Source organism: Octodon degus, unplaced genomic scaffold (assembly GCF_000260255.1).
Source record: "Octodon degus isolate 3935 unplaced genomic scaffold, OctDeg1.0 scaffold00115, whole genome shotgun sequence".
Taxonomy (NCBI): Eukaryota; Metazoa; Chordata; class Mammalia; order Rodentia; family Octodontidae; genus Octodon; species Octodon degus.
This window is the reverse complement of record NW_004524691.1, coordinates 134,648-145,470: the sequence shown is the minus strand read 5'-3', so window position 1 is coordinate 145,470 and position 10,823 is coordinate 134,648.

Below are 10,823 nucleotides of genomic sequence, written 5' to 3'. Positions count from 1 at the left end.
CTTCATTTTTATACTTTTCTGCTGGATGGTTAGGACCAAGGTAAAGCAAGACTTATGCAACAAGAGTTATAGCTTTTGAGTCTGATAGGGTTAGTGAAATCCCCTCAGGATTTATCCTGAGATCCTGTACCTCAGATTGTAGAACATTTGTCAGTGCCAGCCATGTGGATGAGTCAAGACCATTGCTTTGCCCTCAGTGAAAGCCTGAGAGAATGTTTTCTCTCCATGTGACTGTCCCTAGGCACACTCTACATCATTGATCACTTTCCTCTTTGGCTCCATAATCTCCTTGATCAGAAAATTTGGGACACTATCGAGTTACATGATGTAACAGTACAAATTCTCATATGTCCTGTCTTAATTGACATTGAAAGGCTAGGGCCTAAATGTTGGCTTTGCTTGTGGCCCTCCTTTTTCTCTAATTTTAGTCTGCAAACTTAAGTTGTTAACACTTCAGAAGAGAAGCTTATTGTTATTACCATACAACCTAGGCTGTTAACCTGTCTGAATATCAAACATCTAAGGCATAACATGGAACAGGTATTTTTCATCAAATATTGATATGTTGAACTTTAAATCAGAATACAATGAAAATATATTTAAAATTGAGAATATATTTTAAAAATAGACATAAAAGATTATAAAATTCTTATTTTTACACATAAGTCCAAAAATCTCACCATATACAACCTTGAAGCAGGACAAACCCACAACACTCCTTTACCTGTCGCTTTCCTTCATTCACCACCATTTTTTTGAACAATCATCTACCTGAGAGACAGCACAGCAAAAACTGGAGTGTCCTAACAAGCAGTCCATTTTCAGAAGAACAGAATGGCAGGCACTCCAAACATGAACCTACTATTACAGATTACCATCCTCACTGCAGTTGTTTAGTTCACAGATATCAGTATATATAGTTAGTCAGGGTGAGAATCTTTCCAATTAAATGCTAGATTCAGAAATCTTCTGGAGATACTCAGGATCATTGCCTTACCCATCTTCTACATATAACTGTATGGATTGTCACTGTCATGTTTCCTAGCTCTTCTCCTTGCTTTCTCTTAATTAGTTAGTCCTCTAGTTCCTCCTTTCCTTTTACTTATATTATACATTTCTATTTGTATTTCTTCTTTTGAGTTCTTCTACTAGGGAAACTATATAATATTTACATATGTTTGTCTGGTTTATTTCACTTATGAGTAAATCTTCAAGTGGCATCCACTTCAACATAAAGACTTCGAGTTTAACATTCTTTATAACTGAGTAATACTCCATTGTGTAAAAATACCACACCTTTTTCAACCATTCCTCAGGTGATGGGCACCTTGGTTGTTTCCAAGATTTGGCTATCACAAATTGTGCTGCTATAAACATAGGCACACATATATCCCTATGTCATGATATTTTCAAATACTCTGGGAAAATTCCCAGTAGAGGAATAGCTGGTTTAAATGGGATTACCCGTCCAACTATTCTAGTCTCCACACTGATTTCCATAATGGTTGCACCAGTCTACATTCCCACCAGCAGAGAACTGTTCTTTTTTCCCCACAGGCTCTGCAACATTTGTTTGTTTGTTTTTTTTTTCCAACATTTGTTTTTGGATAATTTCTTTATGATAGCCTTTCCTTCTGGGGTGAGATGATATCTCAATGTTGTTTTGATTTGAATTTCGTGGATGGCTAGTGATGTGCAGCATTTTTTCATATATTTATTCGCTTCTTTAATTTCGTCCTCTGAGAAGTGTATGTGTTCATCTTGGAAGCCCATTTCTGGATTGGGTCTTTTAATTTTGGGGTCTAGTGTTTTTTAGTTCTTTATAAATTCTAAAGAGCAGACCTTTGTCTTAGTACTTGTTTGTCATGATTTTTTCCAAATTTGTGGGTTGTCTTTTCATTTTGTTGGTAATTTCTTTTGATGTGAAAAATCTTCTCAGTAAGAGCAGGTTCCCGTTGTTAATTCTTTCAACTGTTTCTCATGCAATTTGATTTCTGTTCATGAAGTCTTTCAGTTTTCACTCTATTGATATAATGTATTACATTGATAGATTTTCAAATATTGAACCATCCTTGCATCCCTGGGATGAATCCTACCTGGTCATGGTGTATGATCTTCTTGATGATTTGCTGTATTCTACTTGTTAGTATTTTATTGAGGATTTTGGCATCTATGTTCATGAGGGAGATAGGCCTGTAGTTCTCTTTCTTAGTTGCATCTTTCCCTGGTTTTGGTATTAATATAATACTTGCTTCCAGGAATGATTTTGGAAGGATTGCTTCCTTTTCAATTTCATTGAAGAGTTTGTGGAGTATAGGGACTACATCTTCTGTAAATTTTTTGTAGAATTCAGCTGTGAATCCATCCATACCTGGAATTTCCTTTGTCAGTATGTTTTTATATACATCTCATATTTCACTGGCTGTTATTGGGCTATTGGGAGTGCTTATATCTTGTCAATTCAGTTGTAATTTGTATCTTTCTGGAATCTGTCCATTCCTTCTGTGTCTTCTATTCTGTGAGAGTAAAGATTCTCAACTTAGCTATTGATAATCTTCTGAGTTTCCACTGGGTTTGTGGTAATTACATGCTTTTCATTCCTTATTGCTTGTGTTTGAATTTTTTCTTTCCTCGTTTGGATGAGGTTAGCTAGGGGCTTATTGCTTTTACTTAATCTTTCACGGAACCAGAGTTTTGTTTGTTACTTCTTTGAATAGGTTTCTTCATCTTAATTGAATTAATTCATGCTCTAATCTTTATGATTTCTTCCCGTGTTTGGGCTCTGCGTTTGGTTTGCTCTTCCTTTTCTAGTTGTTGAAGGTGCAACATTAGGGTATTTATTTGTTCCCATTCAATTTTCCTAATGTGTGAGTTCACACCTATGAATTTTCCTCAGAACTGCTTTCATCGTATCCCATAAATTCTGATAAGTTGTGCTTGAATTTTCATTGAATTATAGATATTGTTGAATTTCTTGTTTAATTTCTTCTGTGACCCATTGGTTGCTGAGTACAGTGTCATTTATTTTCCATGTATTTAGGGGTTTTTTGTGGTTTCTTTAGTCATTTACTTCCAATTTAATTGCACTGTGGTCAGATAATGTGCATGGGATAATTTCTGTTTTCTTGCATATACTTAAGCATGACCTATGGACCAGTATGTGGTCTATTTTAGAAAATAACCCAAGTGCAGCTGAGAAAAATGTGTATTCATCTGTTTTGGGGTAGAACACTCTGTATATGTCCACGAAGTCCATTTGTTTCAAGCTTTTCTTCAGTTTTATTATATCTTTGCTATTTTTTTGTTGTATTAACCTATCTTTTGGGGATAATGGGGTGTTAAGGTCTCCTGTTAAGATTGCGATATTAGATATTAGATTTTTCATGTCCATTAAGATTTGCTTTATATAGTTGGGGGCTCCCATGTTTGGTGCATAAATATTCATGAATGTTACCTCCTCCTCTTGAATTTTTCCCCTAAGCCATATATAGTGGCCTTCTTTATTTCACTTGATCATTGTTGCTTTGAAGTTGAGACTGTCTGAGAACAGAATTGTTACCCCTGCTTTTCTCTGAGGTGCTAGGGCATGTATTATTGTGTTCCATCTTTGACTTTCAGCCTATGAATGTCTTTATGAGTTAAGTGTGTTTCTTGTATACAGCATATTGTTGGATTTGGTTTCCTAATCCAGTGTGCGAGTCTTTTTCTCTTCATGGGTGAATTGAGTCCATTTACATTGATGGTTAGAATTGAGTTGTATTGACTTACAATTGACATGTTATTTACCAGTTGAGGTTTACTCCTTTTTCTCCTGTGTTTAATTGATTGCCTTATTTATTTGTTTGCTTCTGATCTCATTCGTGGAGTTCTGATCATTTTGGCCCCTCTGTAAAACATCTTTCAGGAGCCTGTGTATGGTTTGCTTTGTCATCATGAAATTCTTTAGTTGTTCTTTGTCATGGAAGTAGTTCACTTCTCCATCAAACTTGAAAGAGAGTTTTGCAGGGTATAGTAGTCTGGGCTGGAATTTGTTTGCATAGAGGGCTTGAAGTACTCTGCTCCATGCTTGTCTTGCCTTCATGGTGGGTAAAGAGAACTTGGCCATAATTCTACTGGGTTTGTCTTTGAATGTGATCTGTTTCTTTTCTCTAGCACCTTTCAGTGTATTTGTCTTGTGCTGAATTTCTGGGATCTTGACTCTTATGTCTTAGTATGTTTTTAATTGAATTCAGGTTACTTGGCGCTCTGTAAGCTTCTGTTACCTGAATGTCAGATTGCTTCCTCATATTTGGGAAGTTTTCTGCTATTACATCTGCCTATAAATTTTTTCAATGTAATTTGTTTTTACTCCTTCTTTCTCATTGATGCCTATTAGTCTCACATTGTTCATCTTACATCATCTTGCAGGTCATGAATTATTTTTCCTGCATCCTACTTGTTTTTAAGAGATCCTTTCTTATTCTTTCTCTAGCTGCACCAGCATCTTTAAGATCTGAAACTCTCTCTTCACTTTCACTTTAATAGTTTTACAAGCTTGTGGTTGAGATTTTATATTCCTCTATATCTCCTTGACTGTGCTTCATATGATCTATTTCTTTCCTCTATTGCTCATTCAAGGAATCCTTCATTTATCTACTCTATTTTTTTATCAATGTCTAGTTTAGAAGCAGTTATAAATTCTTTTTCTGCAGTTGCATTTTTCAGATTAGGTTTTCTCCTTATTATTCTGAACTTGATTCTTTATTTCAGATTCTATAAGTTCAGAGAATTCTTTTCTTCTTTCAGAAATTCCGCTCTGAGTTCCTCTATTACTTTTTGCTGTTGCTTCTTTACTATCGATGGTATTAATTCATACATTTGAGCTGAGCTACTGTCCTCTGCACTTGTTCTATGTGGGCATTGGGTTTCCTCCATATGTTTCTGTATTTGATTCTTTACTGTAGATGTTATTAATTCAGGGATTTCTTTTTTCATTTCCAATCTGAGTTCCTCTATACCTTTCTGCAGCTGTTTCTTTACTTCAGAAGCCGTTCATTCATTGATTTGAGCTATGTGATTCCCAATTTGTTCTGTGTTAGTGTCCTCTGCATTTGTTATGGGTAGCTTGTGTTCTGAGATTGCATTTCTCTCCTTCTCATTGTCATTTTGTGTAGCACTGTCTTCGGACCTTTCTAGTTGAGCTTTGGTGTATTTATAACCTTAGTAACTACTGAAGTTCAGGTGCCAATCTACAAAGTTCAGATTTATCTAGTTGTGCCTAGCATGGGTCTGGCTGCTGTGCTCAGCTCCTTCCTGCTGCTGCCCTTGAACCTGTTGTGCCCCTCTGGCAAGATGTTCTGCTCCTGGACTAGCTGGGTAGTTCTGTCCCCTATAGTCTCCACAGGGATTGCAGCTGCTTGGTTTCACCTCAGTCCTGTATGCTAGGCCTGAACTGAGTCTGGAGGGGACAAGGTGGAGTAAGGGGTAGAGCCAGCTCTCCCACACACTCACTGGGCCTGAGCTAGAACTGGATCTGAGGGTTTCTCAAACGCGGCAGAAATTACTACTCGGTGTGTGGGTTTGGGGGATGCTACGGAGTGGTGGGTGGCATTCCAAGTGGGTGGAAGAGGGTAGAAGAGGTCGCCACCACACTGCACTTGGGCTGGGGCACATAGGTTCTTCCAGGGCAGAGTAGCCTGAAGTTCTCCCACACATTCACCAGGTCTGGACTAGAACTGGTTTTGTTTGTTCACAGAACACAGCCAGAATTCCTACTCAGTGGGGAAGTTCCTGTGGAGTGGTGGTGGGGTGTCTGAAAGGTGTGGAAAAGTGTCTCAGCCACTCTGAGCCTGGGCTGGGATGGCAGGTCTCGCTGGTGTAGGATAGCCCGAAGCTCTCCCACACACTCACCAGGTCTGGGCTAGGCCTGGATTTGGGGATTCCTGGAATGCAGCAGAAATTCCTACTCATTGGTTGGGGCTTGGGGATGCTATGGAGTGATAGGAGTGTCCCAAGGTGGTAGAAGTGTGTCCACCCATTCTGTGCCTGATTTGGATTGTTAGGTCCGGCAGGTGCAGTGTAGCTGGAAACTCTCCCACATAGTCACTGGGCCTGGGCTACGACTGGATCACTTACCATAATCTTGACGGTAACCCTAACCCTATACCTAAAGCCTAAACCTAACTCTAATCCTAAGCCAAACCCAAAGACTTAACTCTGTTATCCTAAACCTAACCCAAAACTGGCCCTAAAACTAAACCTAAACCTAATGCTAACCCTTACACTAACCCTAACTCAAACCTAACCTTAACCCTGAACCTAATCCTAAACCTCAAATAAACCCTAAGCCTAACCGGTAACCCTAACTCTAACTCTAATGCTAACCCAACCATAACCATAGCCCTAACTGAAACTTAAACCTAATCCAACCCTAACTGTAACCCTAACCCTAATACTAATCCTAAACCAAACACCCTAACCATAAGCATCAACACAAATGGTAACCCAACACTAAAGCTGACACTAAAACTAAACCTCACTCTAAACCCTAACATAATCCCTAAATCAACACTATCCCTAAATTTAACATTAACTCTAACTGTAACACAAAGGTAAATCTAACCCTAACTGAAACTTAACTTTAACACAACCCTAACCCTAACCCTAACCAAACACTAACCCTAACCTTAACCCTAACCCTAACTCTAACACAAACCCAAACACAACCAAAACACTAATCCTAACCTTAACCCTAGCCCTAACTCAAAACCCTAAACTAACACTAACCTTAAACCTAAACCTACAACAATGCTTGCCCAAACCCTGAACCTAACCTTAACTGTAACCCTAACCCAACCATAACCTGAACCATAATCCTAAACCTAACCTCAACTACAACCCTAAACTTAACCCTAATCCTAATCTTAACCCTAATCATAACCCTAACCCTAACTCTGTCCTAACTCTGACAGCAATCCTAAACCCAACCCTCAAATCAAATCTTAACCCTAACACTAACACTATCACTAACCCTATCCCTAACAATACCACTAACTCTATCTTAAAATTTATGCTAACCATAACCTTAACCATAGCCATGAAGGTAAAGCTATCCTAACCAAAGAAAACCCTAACTCTAATTCTATCCTAACCCTACCTCTCACCGTAACCCTACCCCTAAACCAAACCCTAGGCTTAAACCAAAATGTAGTCAAATCCAAACCCTTAACCTACCCCTTAACTTAATCCTAACCAAGTCCCTATCCCTTACTCTACTCTAACCCTGATCACTACAGTAAACCAACCTCTAAATCCTAATCGTAATGATAACCATAATCCTATCATAACTCTAAGACTAAACGCTAAATCCTAATCCTAACCTTAAGGCTAATCATAACACTATCATAACCCTAACCCTAAAACTAATGCTAAAACTAACAGTAACACAAGCTCTAAACTTAATTCTAAATCTGTCTGAAGCCAAATCACATCCCTAAACCAAATCCTAACCTGACCATAATCCTAACACTAACACTAAACCTAACCCCAACTCAAACCTAACCCTAACTGTAACACTAACCCAACAACCCTAAACCTAACACTAAACCATACCCACCATAACACTAAACCTAATGCTAACCCTGACCCTAACAATAAATCCTAACCCTAACCCCAACCCTAAGACTAACCCAATTATAAATATAACCTTAAAACTTACACTAACTCCAAAACTATACCAATAATAATTGAAACCCTAAACCTAAATAATAAGGGTAACCTGAAACATAAACCATAACCCTAACACTAACCCTAAACCTAATTCCTAACCCTAACCCTAAGCCTAAAGCAAACCTAATCCTAACATTAAACCTAAAACTAGGGCTAACTCTAACCCTAAACCTAACTCAAACCTAACCCTAACCCTAAGCATAATTCTAATACTAACACTAACACAAACACTAACCCTAACCCTAAATATATACCTAATGTTAACCCAACCCTAACCCTAACCCTAACCCTAATCCTAACCCTAAACATAACGCAAACCTAACCCTAACCCTAAACCTAAACATTAACCCTAACACCAAGACTAACCCTAAATCTCAATATTAACCCTAACAAACCCCTAACACTAGCACTAACTCTAATGTTAATCCTAAGTCCTAACACTATCTCTAACCCAACTCTATCCTTAAGACAAACCCTAACCCTAAACATAACCCTAATGTGAATCCTAAACCTAATGCAAAGCTAGCCCTAACCCTAAAACTAACTCAACCATAAAAATAACCTTAACGCTAATCCCTAAACCATAACTCTAAACCTAACTCTAACCCCAACTCTAACCTTAACCCAACTCTAACCCTAAATGTAACTGTAACCCTGACACTAACACTAACCCTAAACCTAATTCCTAAACCTAAATCTAACTCTAACACGGACATTCAACCTAAACCTAAAGCAACCCAATTCCTAAGCCTAATCATAACCCTAACACTAATGCTAACCCTAACACATAACCCTAACTCTAAGCATAACCCTAATGCTAACCCAAACATAACCTTAAACCTAATCCCAACTCCAACTCTACACCTGATCCCTAAGCAAGACACTAACCCTAACCCTAAGCCTAAACCTAAAGCAACCCTTATCCTAAACCTAACCCTATCCAAATCTTAAACCCTACCCTAACCCTAACCTAAACCCTAACTAACCCTAAACTCAAACCTAACACTAACTCTAATATTAAACACTAAACTTAACAAAACCCTAACCTTAACACTATCACTAACCATAAACGTAACCTAAACCAAATCCTAACCATGACCCTAAAACCTAACTTAACCATAAATCCTAACCCTAACCCTAACCATAATCCTATACCAAACCATAAACATAATCCAAAACTAATCCTAACCCTAACCCTAACGTTAAACATAACCCATACCTAACCATAACCCTAAGTGTAACACTAACCCTAGCCCAAACACCAAACCCAACTCTAACCCTAACACTAATACTAACCTTAAACCTTACCATAACCTTATCTCTAAACCTAACCTTTTCCTTACCCTAATCCAACCTTAACATTAAACATAATGCTAACCCTAAACCCTAAAACTAACCCTAACCCAATTCTATCACACTAAAATTAACCCTAATGGTAACCCTAACCCTAACACAAATCTAAACCTAACTCTAACCCTAAAACAACCGTAAACCTAACCCTGACACTAATCCCTAAACCCTAACCCTGAAACTAATGATAACCCCAACTCTAACCCTAAGACAATCTTAAACCTAAATGTAACTCTAACCCTGATGTAACACTAACCTGAAGCCTAATCCATAACCCAAACCCTAACCTAAACCCTAAACCTAAACCGAAACCTAAATCAACCTTAATCACAAACCAAACCCTAAAGAAACTTAAACCCCAACCCTAAACCTATTCCTAACCCTAACACAGCCATAAACCTAAACCAAACAGTAACCCTAACGCTAAACCCTAAACTTAACATTAAAAATAACCCTAGCCCTATCCATAAACATAAACCTAACCTATACCTAATCTTAATGCTAATCCTAACTCTAGAACAGAACCGTAAACATAAACCATAACCCTAACCATAACCCATACCTAACCCTAACCCTAATCATAAAACTAACCCCACACTAACCCTAACTCAAACCTCAACAGCAAATCTAACTCTAATACTAACCATAACTCTCACCCAAGTTATAACCTTTTGCCTTACCATAAACCAACCCTAACCTTAACACTAATACTAACCATAACCCTCACACAAAACACTAACCCTAACCCAAACAGTAACACTAACACAAACCTAACTCTAATTCTAGCCCTAACCTTATCCCAACCCTAACTCTTCTGGTAACCTTAATCCTAACCCTAAACTTGAGCCATAACCATAATCCTAACCTAAACCCTAAACCCTAAATTGTTTCCCTAACCCTAACTGTAACCCAACCATGACACTAATCCTACATCTAACCTTAAAACTAAACCTAACCCTAACCCTAACACAAAATTAACCCTAGCCCTAATCCTAATCCTAACCCTAATGCTAACCATACCCTAAACTGTAACCCTATTCCTGACACATAAACCTAACCCTAACGTTAAACCTAATCCGAAGCCCAAAGCTAAACCAACCATGACCCTAACCATAATCCTCACCCTAAAAATAATCCAACCCTAACGTTCATTTTAGCCCTAATCCTAACCCTAAACCTTAAATCTAACCCTAACCCTAACACTAAACCTAACACTAACCCAATTCTGACACTAATGCTAACCCTAACCCTAACACTAACCCTTTCCAAAACTTAACACTTACCATAACCCTGAGGGTAAACCTAACCCTAACCCTAAATCCTAAACTGAACTCTAACACTAAGCCAAACCTTAAGCCCTAACCCTAGCTGTAACCCTAACCCTAACCCAAAACTACCCCTAGCACTAATCCTAATATTAACGCTAATAAATCTTTACCCTAACCAAAAACCCTAACACAGACACTAACCCTATCCCTAACGCTAACTCTGTCCTAACTCTGACCCCAATCCTAAAATTAAACCTCAAAACAAATCTTAACCTTGGCAGTAACACTAAAACTAACCCTGTCCCTAAATGTACCACTAACTCAGTCTTAAAACTAACTATAAACCAAATATTTAACATAACCCTAACCCTAATCTTAACCCAGTTCCTACCTCTAACTGTAGCTTAAATGTAACCATAACACTAACCTTACACCTAAATACTAATCATATTTAGTAACCGTAATGCTAATGTTATCATAACCTTAACAATTGTAAGC